Here is a 24,002-nt window from a genome sequence, read left to right on the forward strand (position 1 = left end):
GCTCCCCTCCCAGGGCACAGGATCGCGGTCCTCAGGGGCACCAGGAGCCCTCTGCTGTAGGTCACAGCCCTGCCCGGAGGATGGTGATGGCTCCCTAAGTACACAGGTGCTGCCCACACCCTACCGTTCCATGACTGTGTGCGAGGCTCTGCTGATCCTGAGGCCACACACCATGTCTGAAGCCACACTTAGGATGGGTGGGGTGGAGAGTTACCAGGTGCTCCCTGTCCCACGCTTGTCCCTGTGTCCTCTCCTGCTCACCTGTGCTGGGACCTCTCGACTCCTCTGGTGACTTGGAGACATCACCATGCATAGACCAAACGGACTCAAAATTGGTGACCTTGCCCCTGCCATGAGCCTCTTGTCTGTGTCCTCTGTGAGTCTGCATTTGGGATAGGCCCTGGGGGCAGAGTTTTTGTCGGCAGGCACAGGACATCAGGCCCCTCTGTGACCAATGCAATGGATGAGACACCAACATCCAGCGAGACAACCAGTGAGTAACACAGACGTGCAGGAAGCTGAAGCAAATGTACCTCAGACACAAACTGAACAGAATGGCTGGGCACTGCCCTGAGTCTTGGCTGGGACCCTTCAGTCCAAAACCAGCTTGTACAGTTAGGCAATAACCAAAGAATACAAGCTGTGTGAAGGCTGCAGTGCCCTAGCATCTGTCTGGGAAGATAAATGTGGGGAGTCCAGGGGCGTGGAGGAATAGTGGAGCAGATGCCAGGAGTGGAGCCAGGTGGACTAAGAGTATGTGAACATGTGTGAACTCACCTGTGGTCAGTGATCACTCTGAAATTTTCTCTGACAATGCCCTGACAGGAGTGTGGAGATGCACAGGCTTCGATTATTTGTTGTAACTTAGTTTACAGTGCTGAAATAGTGGAGACAATTTGCCCATGGTGGGGTACTATAGGACTATAAAGAATGAAGAAACTCATGGTGAATGCACATGGGGCAATTTCTAGCATGTTCTGCAAAGAAAAAACATGCATAGACCATTCTAATACACAAGCTCTTGGATAAAGAGGAGAAAGACACATGAGAAGAGCCCAGGGCTGAGGAGCCCCCTGGAGAGGGAGCCCATGAGGAGAGAAGCAGAGTGGCAGCATTGGGGAGAAGGAGCTGTGTTACACCTCACAGTCAGAAGCAGAGCAGGCTGTGGCAGCTGGGGACGAGACCTGCCTGTGTCCTGCACATGCTCTGTGTGTGTGTGTGTGTGTGTGTGTGTGTGTGTACAACAGGCAGCTGGGCTCTGCTTCACAGCTGGTTGTGTGCAGTTGGGTTAGCAACTCCGAGAGTCACTTGTCTGTTCTCAACTAGGAAGTAAGCAAGTACTTGGAGGGTAATGGGAGCTGGGCTCCTCATAGGAGCTGGAGCTGGGATTGGAGGATGAGGTGGACTCTGGCTCACAGCTGGTGTTGTGTGCATGCATATATGCACTGCATGTCTGCACTGTGTGTGTGTGGACTGCATGTGTGCCTTGAGTGTGTGTGCATATATGTGTGCACTGCATATATGTGCACTGAGTGTGTGTATGTCTCTCTGTACTGTGTGCACTGCATGTGTATATTACATGTGCATACTGCATATGTGTATACTACATATGTGCACTTAGTGGGTGCACATGTATGCATGCAGTATGTGTGCACTGCATTGTGCATGCACATATGTGGACACACTGCAGAGAGGTCCCAGATGTGTGTGTTCTTTCTCATTTTTTCTTGTCTGTAGGGATCCGTTGGTCTCAGTCTGATCAGTTCTACCCGGGGAAAAATGGTGGCAGGAATGAGAAAAAGACAGACAAGAAGACAAAAGCTGGGCTAGGTGTTCACTGGTTTGCTTGGTAGGCGAGAGGAATGCAATCGCACAACCAATCTAACTTGCACTTATACCTTTGCAAAGTTAGCAATGCGTGACACAAGGTTGCCTAGCAACTAATAGCTGACCTTAACCAGACAGGGTGTTTATCGCAGGACTGAGGTAACTTGTTTGCCTTAGGCACTGAGGCCTAGTCCTGCCTACACACATTTGATTAATTTTCTAGCTTCTGTGGCTCCCAACACTTGCCCAGTCTTGGGCTTCTCCTTCCTCCATTCCTCTCTCCTTTCCTCCCAACATCTCCTTCCTGGAGCCCCTGAGATCCTAAGAATGTGGTCCCCAGCTGGCTGCACATGAAGAGACTTTGTGGAACCCAATTAACATGTACCAGGCTGCAGGGTTGGGTCTGCAAGCAGAAAGCCAGCAGTCTCCATGTACTCTGAGGACAGAGGGCATCTGCATGGTCCCGGCAGCTAAGTCTAGGGCAATTTGGCATCAAAATACACAGTGGTGTCATGGATCATAACTCATCAGACAAAAAGACCCACAAGTCCACGCTGGTGTAGACACACACAGAGACCCAAATGTAGAGGAAAGGTGCTGCTTGCTCAGGATGCCCACTGGCACCGCTGACACTTGGAAGAACTGTGAAACTGCATCTGCACCTGCAAGCTCACAGATCGGGTATTCTCAAAACAACTCACCAAATGCTTCCTACAGGCTGTCACAGGCTGGCTAAGGGCGCAATGCTCAGCCCTGCCCTGCCTGAGGCCCTGCGAGTATGGCTCTGTGTGCAGGGGGAAATGAGGGCTGGGAATGAAGAGGCTCTCAGGTCACTGGGGTACAGGCATGGTCGGTCCCTGTGGAGGAGTGGGGGAGCCAGGCGTGATGTACTCAGCACCCCCACAAGCTCAATCCCCAGTATCTCTAAAAAGGCACTGGCCACATTGGTATGTGAGAGAGGAAGCAGAGGCCCCAGGCCCCAGATGCTGGTGGGCTGCCTGGCTCCTGGCATGCGTGGGACAACAGCTGGGTGCCACAGGACAAGTGTGGGAGCTCAGGATCTGCTGCTTCGAGGTGACAGAGATGGCAGCTGCAACCCCTCCCAGGTTCCAGCCCCAGCAGTGCCACTGGCAGGGACTGCAGCTATCCAGTTCTGGGGGCACTGCCCAGCCCAGGAGCAGACAAGTTCTGGGGATCCCTGCCCCTGCAGCAGGGGGTGCAGCAGCTGGGCCTGGACATGAAAGGGGTGCCACCCTTCCTCACCCTGGCACTCCTGAGGACACTACTGGCACTGTGGCTCTGCCTCCTGCCTGACTAGGACCGGCTCTGAGCTCATCTGCCTTGGAGCAGCCCTGGGCTCCAGGTTCTGAACTGCTGTTGAGGAAAAACACTGGGGCTGGACGTCCAGTAGTGGTCGCCAACCAATGGGCTCAGCTTTTCCTAATGCTGCTGCCCAGGGCCAGGCAGAGACCACGGAAAAGGCCAGGGGTTGGCCTGGCTCGGGCCAGACAGCACCTTTGCCATCAGGATAGGGGCTCCAGACCTGCCCTGCCCCGGGCTGCCCTCCCCCTGGGACTCTCCATGGCTCCCGAGCCTTCCACTCCCACTTGGGACACAGCCCGTGTTGGCCTCACCACGGACTTTCCTTGGTTCTCAGGCCTTCTTTCCAGAGCTGTGTTAAATCCATTACCTCCCCCGGCTCTGAGCGTCCACACACTCTGCCTCTCCCAACAACCATGGCTCAGAAAACCCAAGTCCCTCCTCATGAGTCTGAGGGGGCAAGGTGTCCTGACACCTCCCGGGGCGGGACTGTGGGCCCCTGCGTGGAGTGCGTGGTGCCTGGCGTGCTGCCTGTGCACAGGCGCCCGTGCTTTGCTGTCTTGAAGAAGTCTGCATCACTCTGGACGTCTTGCCCACCTTCAGGCTGCTCCCGTGAAGCTCAGCAAGGAGGAAACAGTGCCAAGCTCGATGCCAGCCTTATAAAGAGGTCTGAGCCAGAGTCAGGAGCTGGAAAACGGGCCTAGGCGCCCCGCCTGGGCCCAGCGCCCCCTCCGCCAGCGCCCAGGGCTCTCTGGCGCCCCCTACAGGTGGTAGGGGACAACAGGCCCGTAGGTGCCGATCACTTTCCACCTGGCGGCTTTGCCTGCGGTTTGAGGTAACGTCTTCAGATATTATTTGCTTCGTTCACGGATTATTTTCCTAAATAATCATCTCCTGCGGATGCTTGTGGCAGAGCTTCCAGTGCTATCTGAAGCAGGGGAGATGCACCTTTCAGGGACACCGAGTTGGGAAGACCAGTTCCCTCCAGCAGTGCCCACTGCCCTAGCTGCCCTTCACCTTGTGAACCCCCAAAGTGGATACACTCAGTCCCTCCTGGCTGCTGCGGCAATGAGCTCGCCAGCTTCCCAGACGCCCACACCTGGCTGCCAGTGTCTGCTCTGAGCGCCCCAGGAAATGGCTCTGCATTCCTGGGGGTCCCAGCTCTGCAGTGCGGCCCAAAGCCCTGCAGCCCCAAGACCAAAGACCCAAGCTCCCCTGCACTCATTCCCAAGGGCCCTACAGTTTGGGGCAGTGGTGGGAACAGCTGTGACCTCCTCAGAGCCACCGGCTCTGGCCCAGGTGGCTTGAGTCCCCTGAAAGTGACTCTCCTGCTTGTCTGTTGGGTAGGATCCTGTGGAGGCTTGGAGCCTATCTAAGGAAGGGCCCTCTCTCTTCCACCCACTGCCGGGGAACCAGCTGTGGCCGATCCGATGCCCTGGACAGTGGAGAAGGTGGCGGGAGCCTGGAGCCTAGCTTTCAAGCTGCAAGGAGGGTGCTGCACCCCCTTCTGCCCCTCTTGGAATACCCAGCGCCACAGAGGGAGAACAAGCCACTTCTTACCATGTACTCATGTTTTCAAAAGTCCAACTTATTCAGAAGTCATGTTGTTATGGATGACACTGGGGCTCCCCAAAAGAGAGGCAGGAATACAAACCCAGCAGCCTTTCCAGGTATTTCCTATACCTGGAAATAGGGTCTGTGTCAGTGTGACTTAAGATGAGGCCATGCAGGTGTGGGGCACCCTTAAATGGTGTCACTGCTGTCCCTACAAGGAGAGAGACACATAGGGACACACCGTGATGACCCTGCAATAGAATGAGAGACCAGAGCCATGAGGCCACAAGCCAGGGGCACCTGGACCACAAGATTGTGGAGAGGGGAGTAGGAGCCAGGACACACATCCAGGTGCTTTACAGAGTTCCAAGGGCCCCTTCCTCCTGATCAAGGTCATGGCTAGGTGGTCAGGGCCACCCTCAGCAGTGCTCATCTCGGCTCCAGAATGACAAGTCGGCCATCACTGAGTCTCCCTGGCTTTCCAGCTGAAAGCCTCCTGGCAGGGGCTTACCCTCCATGGTCCCAGCTTGGGCTCTACCCAGCTTGGGCTCTACCCAGCTTGGGCTCAGCTGCTTGCTGTACACGAGGAGGTCACAGTAGCGAAGGGACAGTGGGGGGACAGGTACCTGCCCTCACAGGCATGGCTAGCAGTGCCTCATGGAACACACTAGTCCATGTCCTCTGAGGCCTGGCCCCTTCCTGCTGGACAGCAGGTGTATAGGCTGGCAGTGACTGCTCTTCCTGGAAGATGCACCCTGCACCATGACTGGAATTTTCCTCTGAGAACACAACTTACCATGGAAAGGCAATGTGTCTGTCTGCCAAGCCCACTGCCTGCTCTTGCACTTTCCCGCTCTCCAGGGACATTGGGTCATCTGGGGACCACCCGTCACCCACTGGGCTCCAGGTGCCTCGTGCCATCTGTGGTGGTGATGGAGCCACCAGGTTCATCCTGGTGCTGCCAGTGTTGAGCAGGGGCTCTTCCCACCTCATCTCTGCACATTGCTGTCTGAATGACCAGGGCTCTGTGGCCACCACACAGGATACCCAAGGGCTAGGTCTTGACTGGGTGGGAAGGAACAGATGAAGAAGTGTCTGGGGACAGAGCTGGGCACAGCCACATCCACGCCAAGCAAGGGCTGCAGATATCAGTGTGTCAAAAATGTACCAACACAGGTCGGGCAGAAACCCAACCACGTGGGCTGCGGGACAGAGTGTCCCTTGTTAAGCAGAGCCACTGTGGGCCCTGAAGGACCTCCTGTCTGCTGCACTGGGCACCCTGCACTCTTGCTTTGAACCTGGGCCTTGGCTTGCAGTCATTGTTCGGCCTGTGTGTCACTGCAGCAGAGAGACTGTTCCAGCCATGTCCTTCCTGCTCTTGACCCACTGAACATGGTGAGTTGTGTGGCCAGCCCTCCATGGACAGAGCTAGACAAAATATAATTGCATCTTCTGGGAAGTGCCAGCCATGCTGCATGTGCTTGGTGTCCATGGAGATTGGGTCTGCATGACAGTCGGGTGGTCAGGACAGTCCCTACCAGGGCTCTGTGGGTGCTGCCTCTGTGGGCTTCAATAGAGCTTCTCTCATCCTGCCAGAGGGGCCTTTGCAGTGAGCGTGGGCATCCTGGCTGCCTCTTGGGCTCTGCTGTGTCACCAGTCAGAAGCCCTCGGCATCTGTCTGAGCATGGACCCCTGCCATGTGTGGTGCAGCGCAGGCAGGGTCACGGTGTCCTTGGGCATCTCTCGTCCTGTGCTCTGTGCCTGTGCAGTGCTGTGTGAACAACCGAGAGTGCTTCACAGCTCCATGCCATGGCATTGGAAGCCCCTGGCCTGTAGCCCTCTTGCCTCGTGGGTAGGCTCGGGCTCTTCGTCTCGCATGTTGTGGCTGCAGTGCTGGGTGACTTCCAGATGACATCGAGTGACACTCAGGCTTCACGTGTCCCTAGGGTCTCATGCTCTGGGGAAGGCAGCTACCATGCTCCAGCAGCCCATGGAAGTGTCTTCTGCTGCAGTGTAGCTGGGCCATTCTGGGCACCAGTGAGGAAGGGGCCCTTCTAGCCTGGCAGCTTCAGATACAGCACTCCTTGGGCCCTGGCCCCGGAGCCACATGAGAGGGTGACTATGGTGGTGGTAGGTACTATCTGGGATAACTGGCTATGTAGCAGTGGGTAATGAGTATCTCGAGCAAAGGGCTTTCTCAGGACACAAAACTGTGGTGTCACCTCCTCTGCTTCCCTTTGTGCATTCAACTCCACGGGCTAACCACTAGTTGTGCACCTGCTCTGTAGGTGCAAGGTTGAGCCCAGTGTCAGCTCCGCAGGAGCACAGTGTCCGTACCTGGTGACGTTGTCTCCACACTATATCCTGGTGCTGCTGCCAGCCCACCCCAGAACAGCTTGTCCTTGACAGCAGCGTCTTCCCTGCAACTCCTGCTCTGACCATGCCCAGGACTATAAAACTACATTGAGCAGGCTCTAGTCACAAGATTCCTTGAAAACAGTCAGTAGCAAAAACTAACTGACAAATTATGCCTGGCTAGACAAGATGTCCTTGCTTGGAGAGCCCATGTTGAACCTGATGCAGAAAGGAAGTATGTGGCTCTTGAGAGCCAGTTGTGTCTTTCAAGCTGGCTTGTTGGTGGCATAGGCAGTTCCGCGAGGACCTGGTGGCTTCTCAAAGCCTGAGAGTGCTTAGAAAGGGCTGCAGCCTCCGCCTAGCTTCTGCCCTTCCTGACTGTGTGGTCTTAGCTCCTACACAGCCAGTGCAAGTTCAGCGGCTCTTAGGGCGATCAACAGCTTTTGGACAGAGCACATATGAGGGCCTGGGGACTTGGTGCTGCGGGCAGCCCTCAAGCCGTGTTCCCACATCGTGGCCTTCTGGTGCTTCCAGATTATTCCTGTGAGCACACCACCCTGACCCTTATGCCTTGCTGTCTTCCCAGAAGTGCCCCACCATCCCTAAACATTACAGGATTTCTCACTTGGAGTGGCCTCCAACCCAACCTGACCAGCAGCCCTGAAGCTGGTGGCTGTAAGGGGTGCCCTCCAGACCAGACAGGGCTAGAACTCCAGCTGACTTAGCCTGGTCAGTGCCCTCAGAGTGAGCCAGCCCCTCAGGGCTCATTTTCCTGGTTGCAAATGCAGTGGGCAGATACGGCAGGAGGAGTGCCATGGCAGTGTGACAAGGACAAGGACACTGTGACTGTGGGGCAGCCCGCCAGGCTCATAGCCAGCTCTATGTTCCCTCCTGCGGATCTCTTAGCAGGCATCTGCTGCCCTCAGCACTGTCTGGCGGCTCCGGCTCACTTCTCAAGCCACAGAGGACATCTTGGTCCTCCATGTGGGGAAGCTTACTCCAAACAGATCTCTGCTGCATAGCGTGGGGGCAGGGAAACTGCGCGCGCAGGGTGTTCTCAGCCCATGGCCAACCTCGGCTGTCTCTCTAGGGCACCAGAGGTCTCAAAGCAATAGCTCACATCTCACTTTTCCTTGAACAAGATGCCACACCATGTTCTGTTGCTGGTGCCATTTGTCTGTGCAGCACAGCCTGTCACCACTGAGACTGACTGACTGACTGATGTTCCAGGGACAGGGGGCCCCACCTCGCAAGTGTCTCCGCCGCTGGCTCCCCAGCAGGGGAGAGGAGGCAGCTTTGCTCCAGTCCCTGATGCCCCTGGGGGTCGCCAGTGTACCCTGAAGCCTGGATTGCAGCCCTCCCTCTGGCCCAAGGAAAGGGTGCCTTGGGGATTTCAAAGGCTGAAGGCGTTTAAGAGCAGCAGCCGCCCTGCTACCCACCCGGTCAGCCCTGTCTGTGCACCATGCTTCTCTGACGGCAAGTTATACACATCATTTATGGCCTTGCTTGTGTGTGGTTACGACAGGGCCCAGCTGTGTGCTGCGAGTGGCACTTGTAAGCGAGGGTGTGCCGTGAAGCCTTCACACACCTCCTTGCCCAGGCGCGGCCCTGTCAGCCCTGCCAGACGGCAACGGAAGCAAGGCTGGTCTGCCTGCAGTCCCCAGATGCAGGGTGCTCAGGCAGCAGTCCTCTGATCCCACTGGAGTTGGGGCGACACGCAGCACAGCGGCGCTGTCCTGGACCACGACAGTTTGAATAGCGATCCCTGCACCTCCTTGTCACTTGTCCACACTGTGTACTTGGCTCCCCCCAGTGTTTCAAAGTCCATTACTGCTTTTCTCTTAGTCTTTGAAACACAGAATATCAGCAGACCTTTCTCTTTTGGCCGGTGCTCTTCTGGCACTGGGAAAGGTTGATTTTTGCTTGTCACCCAACATGTTGACAAACCACTAGATTGGAAAATCAAAAATGCATCAATCTTCTCCTGAGTGGACCACAAGGAATGGGCAGGGAGGAGAGGAAGGGGAGCCAAGATGGTGAGGAACCTGAGCATAGCCCCTCTATCCTGCCCCAGTGGGATGAGCTGCACCCACACATCACCTTCTGCTTGGGTATGGGTCACTGCTGGATGTAGGTCCAGCCTCTGGCACCCAGAGCTCCAGGTCTGGGAGCCATGAGGGTCCCACTGGGCAGACGATGCTAGTTACCAAAGGCTGTCTTTTTCATTGTCCTGCTGCCTAGCACGTGCAAGGCATGAGTCCTCAGAGGGATGAGGAATTTGGCCCAAGGGGACAGAACACAGTGTGAAGCCTGACTTTTAAATCAAGCCTGACTCTTCCTCCATGCATGCTGGGATACCCTCATAGGGTGGGGCGGGAGGCCCTGGTGGGGCCTTGCTGACTATGGCAGTGCGGACCGTGTGCTGGCTGTGTGGCCTGGCAAGTCCCTTTGCCTCCAGGTCTCTCATTTCTCTTCTGAAAGAGGAAGATATTTAACAACCCAATCCTGGAGGTTTGCAATGGGAACAAAGCAAGCAGTCAAGGTCAGGAGCTTAGAAGAGGCTGGACCAAGGCTACCTTCTGGAGGCATTGGCCCTTGCTAAGGCTCTAATATTCCAACATCAAAAGCAACCCCTCAGAGTGACGCTTCAGGAGTGATAGTTGGGAGATGACTAGGTCATCTGGCTGAAGTCCCTGTGAGTGGGATTAGGGCCTCATAAAAGAACCTAAAAGAATTCCCACATGGAAGATACACAAGAAGACCATGGCAAGAAGGGTGCCATCGAAGAAGAAATGGGCATCAGCTGACACAGAATCTACTGGTGCCCAGGTCATGCAATTCCCACCTCCCAGGCCTTCCAGACAAATTTTATTTTGTATAAAGCACCTAGTTTAGGGCCGGCCAAATAGCTCAGCGGATTAAAGCATCTGCTTAGACGCAGGGGCCGGGAGTTTGATCCCCAGGCCTGCCGTGCTCACCCTGCCCCTGGGGTGCTCTGAGACAGCAATTGAGACTAGGCATGGTGACGCACTCCTATATTTATCCGAGCATGTGGGAGGCTGTAAACAGGAGGATCACTATGAGTATGATCTACATGGCGAGACCCTGTATACCCTGTACATCCTAAATACAAATAGTAAATAAATTTGGACTGGGGAGATAGCTTAGTAGAATAAGTGCTTGCCTGGCAAGCACAAGGGCCTAAGTTCAATCCTTGGTTCCGCCAGACAAACAAACAAACAAACAACCACCTAGTTTACTGTGCTTTGTAGTAGTGGCCCAAATGGACTAAGACAACCCTCGTCATCAGTACCACCATCACCATCACCACCATCACCAAGTTTTAAAAAACTTTGGTACTGAGAATCAAACTCAGGATCTTGCGCTTGCCAGACAGTCACTGCGCCACTGAGCTACTTCTCTGCCCCACCAGTACCAATTCTAATTGATGTTCTACGACCAATTCCAACCATGCAATGATTCTCCACATTGTCCCCAGGATGTTTGGACTACCCTTTGCCTCTGCTCAGCTAACCTGAACTCCTGAGTCTCTGGTTCCTAAGTAGCAGTGTTGGACTCCCCTAAAATGGCCTAGGACATTTGTGACCTCAAATCCTCTGAGACAGAATCCAGGCCACATGTCACCCACCATTTGCCTTCTACAGGGTATCATTTCCTGTGCAGTGTGGAGCCTCATTTTCTGAAAGAGTTACCATGGTGATATGGTTAGGACCACCGGCCAGGACCTTACTGTGGCCCAGTAGGTTCTGGTGAAAATCTCTTGTGGTCTGGGCTGGGTTCCAGACTACAAAGAAGCAGGCTGGCCTCTGCAGAGGCTTTCCTGCCCTGAGGCTACTCTTCACTGTGCCCTGTCAGATGGGTGAGCTCTGATCTCCCCGCCTCCTCTAAGGACACCAGTCTCATCACAAAACTCCCATCCTCTCCCATGGCCCAAATACTGCCTTATGGGGGTCAGAGCTACAAGGTGAGTGTTTCAGAGGGGTAAAATTCAGCCCCAGAGGCAGCATGCAAGGAGCTCTGACCACATCTGCTGGTCCTGTGGAAGTGACCAGCAACCTCCACGAGGTCTGCAGAGAACAACCACACTCCTAATTGCCTTCATGGTATCCTGGAAGAGCAGGTACTCCTATTGCATTTTAAAGTCTCAGTAGGCCAGTGCCCAGGTCTTGGCATTGGGGAATGAAGAGGGAAGGAAGGAAGGAAGGAAGGAAGGAAGGAAGGAAGGAAGGAAGGAAGGATCAAATTCTGCCTCTTGGCCCTGGTTGGAGCCTGATAGAATCCCCCACACACATCCTTTTTCTGTGGCACAGTGAGGAGAAGTGAACACATATGAACATCTTCATCTTCATGCCACTTTCAGACTGCCTGGGCCACTTTGTGGGTGCTGTGGTGGATGCATGATGCCTCCCTGCCAGGGCCCAGCAAGATGTCTGGTGAGGGGCACCTCAAGGGCTCAGTGCAGACATTCAGACTGAGTCTGCATCTGCCCAGCAATGGGAACTAGGGGGTTGCGCATGCGTGGCCCCTCACTGCCCCATGTGAGGCCAGTGAATGGCTGGGGAAGACAGACTATGAGCTCCCAGAGAAGAGCTGTGTGCACCCAGCTAGGTGCGTCCACCTCCACATCCATCTGTGGCTCAGTCAGTCCACACCGAGGACCCATCAGAGTCTACTACCTGCCCTGTGTGACTACAGACTGTGGATCCCATCTCTCTGGAGCCCTAATGCCAAGCATAGCCCAGAGTCCCCCAGAGGAACCAGGGAGGCTATGTCCTAGCCCGAGGTGGTTCCCAGCCCCAGGTTTTCCCCCATACTTTCAAAGCCAGCCCGGCAGGGAATCTCGAGTTTTCCCTACCTGGACTCCCGCCTCTGTTTGAAGGACCTGTGGTGGTGCTGGCCCAGCCTGCAGAACCCACGAGGACCAGGTCTCAGGACTCTGCCGTCACCTCTACGAGTCTTGTTAACATGAGCAGTGTCAGGGACCAGGTGTGGACACCGAGGGCTGTTACTCTGCCCCACCCTTCTTTTCCTCTCCTTCAGGTGGAGCCCTAGTCACAGTGTGGGGAGGCTGAGGAGCTGCTGGGGGAGGAAGAAAAGAAAAGAGGCCAGTCCCTTCCTTTCCATTGGCGGATGGGGAAACTGAGGCCCTGCAGGGTATGCCTGCCCCAGCATCACATTGACAAAGTGAAGGTGGCTTAGAGGCTTCAGAGCCTGACCCACAGCCTGGCTTTGTCTAGGTGTAGCCTGCCCTGCAGCCCACAGGCCTGGGGGCTGTGGCCAGCATGCACTGTGGAGGGGGACATTCTGAGCAATGAGGGACATCAGTGTCCAAGGCACCAGGCATGGACATGGACCAGCTCAGAAAAGGCAGAAGGTCGCACTGGAGGCTAGGAAAGGCAGGCCACAGCATCCTGAATTCCAGTGAAAGTGGAGCCCCGGATGAGTTGTGGCTCAGCAGCAGTCACCCAGTGGGGGCACAGTCCTAAGTGCCACTGAGCACCCCACTTTGGGACAACAGAAAGGTAGTGCCCAGTCCCCTCTGCTCCTGGGCCTCAGTCTCAACAGCTGCCCAATCTGGGACCAGGACTCTATGATGTCCACCTCTGCCCAGTGTTGGACTCACCTGGCATTTCTGAGGCTAGGAGGGTGGCCTTTGTCCTGAGGCTTCTGATACCCAGCCAGCACCATGATGCTGGAGGAGAGGGTGTACTGCAGCTGCCCTAGGCTTCATCTGAGTGGACAGAAAGCCCATCTGCTCCCCTTGCTCCCCGTGGCACCCACACTCCACCCCTTACCACTCCAGCCTTGCCTGCTCCCTCAGCCCCAGCTCTGGCATGACACAGCTGTTATCAGTAGGATTCAATTTTTTCCATCTTCCAGGCCATCTCCTGCATCCTGCAGCTCATCCATCACGTGACGTGGCAGGTGACTCCACTATGTCCCTGGTGGCCACCTGCCACTGACTGCCTCCTTCTGGTCACCTGCTTGGTGTCACAGAACCAGGCCACACTTGGAGCTGTCCATGGACTAGGGTCCAAGGGCCTGGCCCCTTGTGACTCTGAGAAAATCACATAGCCTATCTGAGGACACAGATGAAGATGATCCCTTCCCCTGGGGCTTCAGGCAATGAGATGAAACTTGAGCCAGAAAGCATGTGTCCTGCAGTCCATTCTGCCTCCAGCCTCAGGGAAGCAGAGCAGGGGCGGCTCCCACCCCACTGGCTCTCTCCCTCGCCCGGGCTTGCCCTGCACCCCACAGTCACACAGATGAAGCAACCCAAGCATATTTCATCCTGTCCCCTGCCACACCTATACAGTCTGAATATCAGTCTGCAGAGTGCAAGAAAGGGACTCTCAGGGGACCAGGAGAGGTAACTAGGACCCATACGTACAGAAAATGACTTTCAGTGCCTGGTGCTGGGGATTTCTCAGTCTCCCACCCACTACTGAGGTCCTTCTCGTCATTCGCCAACAGCCACCCACACTCCCTGGAGAGCCCTGGCCCCTTGGCCCTGAGGTAGCCTCAGTGCTTGCAGGACAAGACCATGGGGCCTGCGACAGGCTGATCATGTGAGCCAGATGCGGGAGGGTTAACCATCAGGCCTGGGGCTGATGCCTAGCCCATGGGTTGTGTGAGCCTGAGGGCAGCCTCCCAGCGCTCTCACTGAGGAGGAAGGTGCCAGCTCTTCTGCAGAGCGGCCGCGCATCACCACCCGTGGTGCCAGATTCTCACTGGGCCACACCACCCCAGATACCACGCACCTGGAGTCCCAAGGGACGATCATTCCAGTGTGCTAGAATGGCCAGAAGTAGAGCTACCCTCCCAGACTGCAGCTGGGCCCTCGCCTGCAGCTCTGTGTGGTCCCAGGTCTGAGTGAATGCCGTATGGCCTGAGGGTGGGGCATGGAGACACAGGAACAGAGATCCGTGTCCAAGCATAGGCTGGGTAGGAGGCAGAGACCACCGAGGAGCTTCCCTCTGACAGTGGCCACAGCCGGAGGAGAGGCCTCATTGTCCCAGGATCCCCGCACCCACTAGAGTCCCCATGCATAGTGGAGGCACACAGCATGGGTTCCCAGATTGCTTGGCAGGTGTCCTGGGTGCTAGAGGCCTATGTCCTCATAAGGCAGATGCCCAAGATGCAGCAGAGAGTGAGCACAACACAGGGAGCAGAGAGACACCGTGGCCGGTGAGGGTGGTAAGGCTCTCTCGGCCACCAGCAACTGGAGGGACAGCGCTGTTCCCAGGGCAGCAGGAACTCCAGGCCCAAAGAGGCAGTGTAAGGAGACTCACATCAGCCTGCACCAACCCTGAGCGCCTGGAGGGGAAGTCTGGGATACTCCCAGGGACATCAGGAGACACCCCCAGTGGGACAAGTTGCTGCGTCCCCCACAGGACCATAAGCTTCACAACTGCCTGGACCCCAGGCTCCTGTCTTACAATCTTGGCTGCTCTGCAGCCCAGGAAGCCCTGAGAGGTAGGGCTTCTGGGGCCAGGAGCACCTGCTGACCCTGCATTTTCTGGGGCCTCATCGCTTCTCACCCCTGGGCACTGTCCTTGTATCAGGCTTGGGAAAGATGTTCTACATCTGGCCATACCTGTCCCCTGAATGTCACCCAATAGGTGCATGTGAAGAGTGACATGAGTGCAGAAGCTGTTAGTGATGAGGACATGGGATGAGTGACAAGGGGCCTGAACTGGGGACCTTAGCATCTAATCAGTGCTCCCCAAATGTCAGTGCACCTGGGAGCCACAGCGACCTACTGACCTGCAGGCTCCTGTGTGCCCAGCTCAGGGTGACAGTCCATGTCCCTAACAGGCTCCTTGGGAAATTGAGGCTTGGCTCTGGCGTGAGCAACGATGTCCTCTAGCCAGAGACCAGCAGCCCTGATGGCCCTGAGAGTTCGCTGAAGACACAACTTCCAGGCCACTCACTCTGCTAAGTCCGCTCCACTGGGCAGACCCAGCAGGGTGGGATGCCGGGCCTGAGGCTCCAGGTGGCCCTCCCCGCTCCTCACACAAGACAGTATTGGCTGCTAATGTGCGTCCTCAGAGCCAGGGTGGCCTCTGCATCCTGACACAGTGTCAGCACTCAGTATGACAGCCCCCAGTGCCCAGGTTTGCTCGGGACAACTTCACTCTAGAGCAAGCAGGCGCTATGGCGGTGTCCCTACCACACTCCATGGGCTCCAGAAGACACTGTGGGGCTCAGGCTGCAGCAGGGTTGGGGTGTCAGGAGGAAATGCCCCAGCCACCAAGAGACTGCCCTCTAGGCGGGGCCAGTGGGGGGCAACTGCGCAGAGGCGACAGAGTCCCTGAACCAGCACAGGGCCGGCCCGCGTGTCCTGAGTAGAAACGGACGTGGTGGGGGCTGGTGGTCGCAGGAGCCAGGACCCGTGCCAGGGTGGAGCCGTCGGGGTGTCCACCGCCCTGCCTTTCTTCCCAGGCCCTTCCTGAGACCCTGCCGGGGGAGGAAGGGGCAGCAGGGAGGAGGAGAGGACTGATGGGTTAGTAGTGCTCCAAGATAAACACACAGAGAATCCAAAAAAGTGGAGGCCTATTATATTTGCCATGGGAAAAAAATTAGCATTAGGCACTGCATTTTAATAAAGTATCCTGTCTGGTTTTGATTTCACAGATGTTAAAAAAATATGCAGGCAATCTGGAATTAGGTTGGACTTCTTCAGACTGTTGTTAGAAACCACGCCAGGGAGTCTCAGTGTTTCTGAGATTCAGTTTACAGAGACTTCTTCCAGTCAAGAAAAGACAGCAAGAAGCTGAATAAATTCTGGGGGTTGTCAGCAAAGTGCAGGCACAGGCCTGGCACCAGCCTCACACCCCACACACTACACTTGCCTCTTCCTTCCAGAGATTCCCAGCAGTAATGGGTGCCTGTAATCTGGTCATTAATGGAGTGTGGTGTCCCCATCCTGGGCATGAAGCCATGGTGACACACTGGGCGGGGCTCCAGCAGGACCTGGAGGCCCTCAGTTCTGGGGTGGCTTTCCCGGCCACTTGCTTGCTCAGGCCTGACCAGCTAGGAAGCCTGGACCCCAGAGGTCTGGTCAGGATCCCAGCTGCACTGACTCAAGTCAAATACCACCTGTGGGCCAGACTCCCCCCAGGCCCTGCTACACAATGGAGGGCACCGCTCCTACTGCCTACCTGCCGGCTCCCGAAGCCTCCCTTGGCACAAACCCTGCCAGCGTGCCTCAGGAGTCAGCCCCACTGGTCACCTGGATGTCTCTGGGTCCCTCAGGAGCCAGCTCCTCCACAGCCCAAACTCAGAGAGTCACAGCAGCGCCTTGGTCCTTGGCTGACCACCTCCCCTGGCCCGGCCAGTGCAGAGCTAGAGCCCTCCAAGTGAAAGCCGTGTTTATTTTGCTTCGCATATGTTTTTCCAACACAAAGGAGCTTAAATACATGCAGCATGGTGCACTCTGTCCTGCACATATTCCAGAAGCAAGTGTTGTGGCTACTGCAGCCAGCTGGCTCTGTCTGGGGCACAGAGGGCCTGATGTGTGGTAGCAGCTGTGGTTCCACTTCAGTGGTTCCCTGGGGGGACAGGTGGCCCCAAAACTGCAGAGCAAAGGTTGGGCCTGAGGAACAGAGGATCCAAAATCATCTCTCCTCTCTGGGGGTGCTGAGGGCTGGCTTCCCCGAGCTCATCTTGCTCACTGCCTACCAGCTCTGTCTCCAGGGGGTCTGGGGCAGCCAGAGTCTCTGTCATGGACTGACTTTGAAGAAGGGCAGTTTGGGTGCTGTCAGAGCTACCTAATGCCCTATGGGGAGCCTGAGCCAGGGAGAGGACTCTTGCTCCTGGGAAATGGTCCTGGCCCCTTGGCGTGCCCTGGAGTCTAAGGATGCCCGGGAGCATGGAGGAGAACAGCTTGCGGGTGCAGGCAGAGAGGTGACACTTGGGGTGGGGGACACTCAGGGGTCCTGGGAGTGTGCATGCGTCTTACCCATATGTGCACATGTAAGTGTGAGTGTGTCCCGTGTGCAACTGTGTGAATGTCTGTGCGTGTTTGTGGGAGCCTGTACCTGAGTGACCAGGTGGCCATATGTGAGGGGATGAGTGTCCTGTCTGTGGGTGTGGCCCAGGGGGCCTGCGCCTGGGTGGAAGTCCTGTGACCTCGGCTGATGCACTCTGTGTAACGTTGGCAGTGCAGTCCCAACCCTATAGGGTCCCTGCCTCACAGGGCAGCTGATGTGGGGCCACCAGCCACGTGGCCCTGGCAGGAGGGGAGGGAGACCCAGTGCTACAGGCAGGGGAAATGAGGACACTTGGCCAAGAGACTTGCATTGTTCTTTCCATTCTCTTGCTTAAACAGCTGTTTCACCAGCCGCAGTCTGGTGGGGGAAGGCAGGAACGGTGTCCAATAGTTGAACCCCCACTCCACATAGGCATCTTTCTGATCCAGTGTCTACCTTCCTCCACCTTCTCCCTGTGCAGCCGTGCCCAGCCAGCTCCAGCCCACAGGGTCACCAGGGTGACCAGGGGATGAGGACAGGAAGTGTTTTTCCTGGAGGTGGAGCCACACTGAGTTGAGTCAGGCCCAGCACTTAGGTGAGGCTCTTAGGGGCCCCAGAGATGCAAGGGTCGGAGCTGGCTGCAGCACCAGAGCCGGGTGGACCCCAAGCTGAGTGGGGCCGCTGAACTGAACCACAGTTTCCGTTACTTCCGCCCTCTCCTTCAGAGCAGCCCGCGGCAGCTGTGGCCATGCTGCCCCTCTTCCACCCCTGCAACTCGGTTGTCAAGGGGCCCTGGCTCATTGCTACACTGACAGCAGGGCATGGGGTGCCCAAGAGCTATCTCCTGCCTCATGTAGGAGGTGGCCTCTCTGTGGGGTGGGAGTTGACTTCTAGAGGGACAGCAGTAGGAACAAAGGGGCAGAGGGATTGTGGCCTCCAAGGCAGAGGCCTGAGCAGAGGTCTGGCAGCCAGTTCCCTGCAAATCCTGGCCCGGCTGTTGTTGGGTGTGGGGGGAGGGGTGCAGGAAGGGTGTGGCAGTGGGGGGATCTCTGGCAGATGTGGATACCTAGTGACAGGGACTCCAAGAACAGCTGTGACAGTTCTGGATCCTGGTGGGAGGAAGGCCCTCCTCCATGTGGGCACAGGATGGAGCTTGTGCTTGTTCATGAGAACTTGGACCCAGCAGTGGGAATGCTCTGCCCCTCCTGCACTGCCCTTCCTGCACCTGTGGGTCCTCTGTTTCTCAGTTTACCCTCCTGGGTGTCCTTGAGTAGGTCTTGTGGGACTGCAACTGCTGTGCCCTTTTGGGTCTGTCTCTTCCACTTCCTAGGTGCTCAGGACAGGGCTACATCAGCTGTCCTCGAGCAGTTACCCCTCCAGGGTGGGTCACAGTTGCTCAGGCGACGGCCACTGAGTGGTCATTTGGGTTACTTCCTAACCTCAGCTGTTAGAAGTCAAGTATCAGAAATGTTCGTGCATAGGCTTTGGGGATGCTGATGCCCACTTCTCTGGGGATCCCTGGGTGAGGAGTGCAGGACCCTGTGCTTCAGTGCCGCTGTTTGGCTTTCTGTTCCCACAAGCAAGGCATGGGCCCACTGGCATCGTGCTGTCTGTTTCTCATTCGTGCCTCCATCCGGTCCTATGTGAGCCACTCTCAGTGTGGAGGGGCTATGCTGTGTTTTAGTTTCCCCCGTGTCTAGGGATGGCAAGGGTCTTTTGTGTATGATTTCGTATCTCCTCTCTCCTTCGTCCTGGATTGTGTTCTTCATGTTGAGATATAAGAGCTAGACATTATGTCTTCTATAAGATAAGTGGTTTGTAAATACTTCTTGGTTTGCAGCTTGTTTTAAGAATAGAATTTTTAAAATTTTGATAAAGTTCCATTTATCAATTTTTATAGTTGTTTTCTATATCCTAAGTATTTGCCTAACAAATTATCGCAAAGATTTTTAAAATTTTTTCCACATATTTTATGGTTTAAAATTTTACCTATGGCTATATGATCACTGCGAATCAGATTTCATAAACAGTGCCAGATAAAACTCAAAGCTTAATCTCCCTCTCCTTTTCTCACTTGCAAGTGAACAGCAGTTGTTCTAGTACCGTTCATCGGCATTATTATTATTCTGTTGAATTATGCAGACGCTTGCCTTGGAAACAGCCCCTGTCACTTGTGTGCCCTTGGTCTGCCCCTGGTTTGCTCTGTTCCTCTGGTCCTTATGTCTGTCTTTGCGGTGACGTCACACTGTCCTGACTCCAGAGACAGCAGATACGCTTCTTGTGATTATGGAGTGGGAATCTTCTAACACTGTTTTCCTCTTTCAAAGTTGTTTACTTATATCCTTTCCATGTGTGTTTTAGGGTTAGATTTCAATTTTGACAAGACAGCCTGAAGAGATATTGACTGGGCTTGGCTGAGTTGAGAGATCAGTCTGCAGAAATTGGCATCTTGCTAATGCCGAGTCCTCAGATCTACAAACAAGGTTTGTCTTTTCATTTATTTGGGTCTTCTTTATTTTTTTCTTATTAGTGTTTTGTGATTTTTAAGTAATTCAGATCCTGTTTATGTTTCATAACATTGTCACTATGTATTCATGTTTGTGATGTTATTGTGAATGGTACTACTTTTAAAATTCAGTTTCTAATTATCTCTTGCTAGTTTATATAAAAACAGTTGATTCTCATACATTTATTTTGTATCTAGCAGCCTTGTTTCATTCATCAGTCTTTATATGTTTATCTCTTTATTTTCCTTTTCTTTCTTCTTTTCTCCCTTCTTTAATTTTTGGAATTTTCTATGAAGATGATCATATAGAGTCTAGATGAAGGAAATTTATTTCTTATTTCCCATCTTCATGCCTCTAAGTGCTGCTTCTTACTTTTTTCACTGATGGAACCCTCACATTAATTTGAAGTGATAGAAGCAGATATTCCTCCTGTTTCTGATCATAGACAAGCATATTCAGTCACACTACCAAGTGTGCTGCAAGCTCTTCGCAGTTGGTCATCATTGGGTTCAAGTTCTTCCTCTTCACAATCACCACAGTGTTTTTTAAAAAATCATTCATGGATGCTGAATTGTGCTATCGTTTTTGTGTATACAGCCTCCCTCAACCACATTTTTGCTTGCCATTGTTTCAGTTACCCACAGGCAACCAATGTCTGAATATATTAAATGGAAAATTCCAGAAGTGAATAATTCATGTGTTTTGAATTGCACACCCTTCTGAGCAGTGTGGTGAAATCCTGCGCCATCCCACTTTGTCTTGCTTGAAGTGTGACTCATCCCTCTGTCTCACTTCTCCATGCTGCCTACACCACCCATCTTGGGCACTGGATGGCCTGTCTTGTGCGTCATGAGGCTTGTAATCAAGTAATTCTCATTTACCCCAGTAATGGCTCCAACACAGAGAACAATCGTTCCAGTTTGAACCTGAAATAACTCCCAGGGGCCCGATTTGGGGGGCTTGTTACCGGCAGGTGGGCCTGTGGGAGGTGACTGGGTCATTGGAGTGCTCAGCCGGTCAGTGGGTCCACCTGTTGATGGAGTTGTAATTTGATGGTGTTATTGGGAGATGATGAAGACTGGGAGGTGGGCTCTGGTTGGAGGGCCTGGGCTATTGGGTGTGGCCCTAGGCATAGGTCTCGTTCCTAGTCTGTTCTCTCTGGCTTTCCCCTTGTCCCTCTGCTTTCTGGTCACCGTAATGCTCTGCCCACATCCTCAGAAACAGTGGATCCTGGGGACCATGGACGGACACCTCTGAAACCATGAGCAAGATAACCTCTCCACAATGATTTCTGATATTTTGAAGCAATTAAAGCTACTGCAGCAGTGATGTGAACCAGGGCATAGAGCCTGAAGGGACAGGTGAACTCTGGCGTGATGTTGCATCACTGTGGGGCATGCAAGCACCATATCATGTGACAGGGCTGGGACTATCTGAGGCTTTAGGCATAACTGAGATCTTGGACTCTGCCCTATGGACAAAAGGGACTTCTGTGTATCAGGGCCCTGGCCTAAGACCACTGATCTCCTGCTCAAGGGTATGATGACAGACTAAAACACAGACAAGATATATACATGTCCTTGGCCTGCATTAGGTGCACAGCTTGACTGGGGTGTGTGCTCGTGGCTGCAGGAAGCTATGACAGTAAACTATCGACATGGTCAAAGTTTGAGGACTGAGGTAAAATGCACTTTTGGAAGAACACAGGAACAGATCATGGTTAACTAGTAATACGATTATTTACTAACTAGACTACTGAATGGGGAGAGGAATTTAGACAAGAGTTACAAAGGTCTTAAGCTGCCATGTTATCTTGCTTTGAGGCAACAGAACTTCACAGATCATTTGCTAGTCTTAATTCTGGTCATCAGCTTAAAGAGTAACCTATCTGTAAGCCATCCATGGGTCTCACAACAAGTCATGTAGGTTTAGGACAGACTCTTGATTTATTCTTTTTTTTATTGAGAAATAAATATGAATGAGACGTTTCACAGCTGATTAATAGGACATTGATAATCAATACACTGTACATTGTTATCTTCTTAGTGGTTATCCATAGTACAAGAAGCAGACAGGATATTCTGTCCAAACACTGTTAGTACACCTCTTTCTTCTCATTGAATTAAGCAAAAGTAGCTGTATATCTATCCTAACTATTTTGTATATATAAATACAAAATGATCTTTCCTTTGTATCCTTTTTTTGGTCCTGTCAGAGGTGAATATTCTATTGGCATCTAAATACTATAGGTGTTTTAATTCAACTAAACAATCTAACACTGTCTAGCGGTCTATAATATTAGTGGGTTATCCTCAGAAGTTATTGACTTGAGCCTTTTATAGCTCATCATATTAATATGGATTTACTTTATATACCTCATTTTTATACTTTTCTGCTAGATGGTTAAGACCAAGATATAGCAAGACCTATATTACAAGAAATGTAACTTTTGTATCTGATAAGGTCAGCCAAGTACTCTCAGGATTTATCCTGTAGCCCTGTACCACCCTTTGTACATCCTTTTGTCAGTGTCAGACATGAGGATGAGTCACGGCCATTGCTTGACCAATTTGCTCTCTGTGAAAGCTTGAGAAAATGTTTTTTCTCTCTATGTGACTCTCCCCAGGCTCACTTTACATCATCGAACACATTCTTCTGTAGCTCCGTAATCTTCTTGATCAGACGATTTGGAGCACAATTGAATTACATGTTGTTACAGTACAGGTTCTCCTATGTCCCGAGTCTTCACTGACCTTGAAAGGCTAGGGCCAAAATGTTGGCTAACCATGCAGCCCTTTTGATTTATTCTTGTGCTAATTTATTAATATCAATTATTGCCTGCTCTGCATCTTATCAAGCGGTGTGGAGATGACCAGGCAGCTTGCTTGCTTTCCATCTTTACTTTTTACTTCTTCAAATTGAGGATTGAACCCAGGGCCTTTGCACCTGTAAAATTACTTTTGAGACAAGGTCTCACTGAGTTGCTAGGTTTCTGAGGCTGGGCTAACACTCAGAGTGCCTTAGCGTCCCAGTGTGCTGGGATCCCAAGTGTGCACAATCATGCCTGGCTCCTTTCTTTTTTTCTAATGTGAGCATTTAATTCCATAAATTTCCCTCTGAAGTAGCTGGCTGATGCATCATGTACATTTTGTCATGCTGTGTTCCTGCCTCTATGCAGTCTGCTCACCTCGTGGTGGTGAAGGAAGCAGAGAGAACGAGAAAGAGTTGGAGACAGAGCAAGGCAGTAATACTTGGGATCACAATGTCCCCATCTAGGCTACCTCCCACTCCAGTGGCTTCACTCTGCTTGATCTCATCTCCTAAGGTTCCGCCACCACCTCCAGCAATGCTGCAGACTGGGAACAAGGCCTTTAGAGTGTGAGCCTTCAGAGGACATTTAAGATCCAAAGTGTAACACTCATCAATGGAAAACTGGGCTGGGCAAAGAATGCTGCCAAGGCCAAAGGTCATTTCCTCATGACAAAGCAGCCACTCATCCCGAGGTTGCAAGATCCTACATTGGTCTATATCTCAAAACACCTCCAGAAAATCTTAAAGGAATCCACATTTAGAAAGAGGAGTGTGCATCCTGTATCGCCCTAGCTTTGGCCCGAGGGCCAGAATCAGAAGCTGAAATGTCTGACAGAAGCGGGGACGGAGAAGGATGCACAGGAAACTGGCTTGTAGCTCGGAGAGCTGGCCAAGCAAATCGGAAGCAGGCTGGTGTGGCTCACTCCAGCCAAATCTGTTGTGTGCAGGACAAGTTTCTTCCCACCTTTGGATAAGCCTTGCCTTGCTTTAAAAGTCTTCCTGCTAAGCCAGGCCTTCCAGCATGTTTCTCCTTCCTTAAACTCCAGGAATCAAAGACTTTACTATAATCCCATCAGCAAAATCCCCGCGGCAGCACCCAGCAGAGGCCGTCTGTACTGGGACCAGGGCCTCAGCACGTAGACACAGCAGCAAGGACCACAGTCCTCCTCGGACACTGCGAGGTGCAGCGCACACGATCAGCAGCTCTGCAAGTGCCTGGAAGAAGCCATGTGCCAACTTCACATAACGGGCACTGAGCAAACACCTCAGCCCCTTGTCACACCTCCTACTGCCATGATGTACCTGCCTCACCGTCCATGGAAGGGAGCCCACGAGAGCAAGAGCAAAAAGCAAAAACAAAAACAAAAACCCTTTTATCCTCTTCATTTGCTTTTCTCAGGTGTTTTGTCTCAGCAACAGAAAGCTAAGCCCAATTAATGTAAGCATTAATTTGTTCCAACCTCTGACTTCTAACCTATTCATGTCTTTATATTTAAATTATGTCTCTCATAGTCAACTTGTATTTGGCTTTTACTTCTTTATCTTATTTACACTCACTGCTTTAATTTGGGGTGTTAGTCGATCCATTCTTAATTAGTGACCAATTTGCTTTTGTATCTATCACCTTGCTATT

The sequence above is a fragment of the Octodon degus genome, unplaced genomic scaffold (assembly GCF_000260255.1).
Source record: "Octodon degus isolate 3935 unplaced genomic scaffold, OctDeg1.0 scaffold00215, whole genome shotgun sequence".
NCBI lineage: Eukaryota > Metazoa > Chordata > Mammalia > Rodentia > Octodontidae > Octodon > Octodon degus.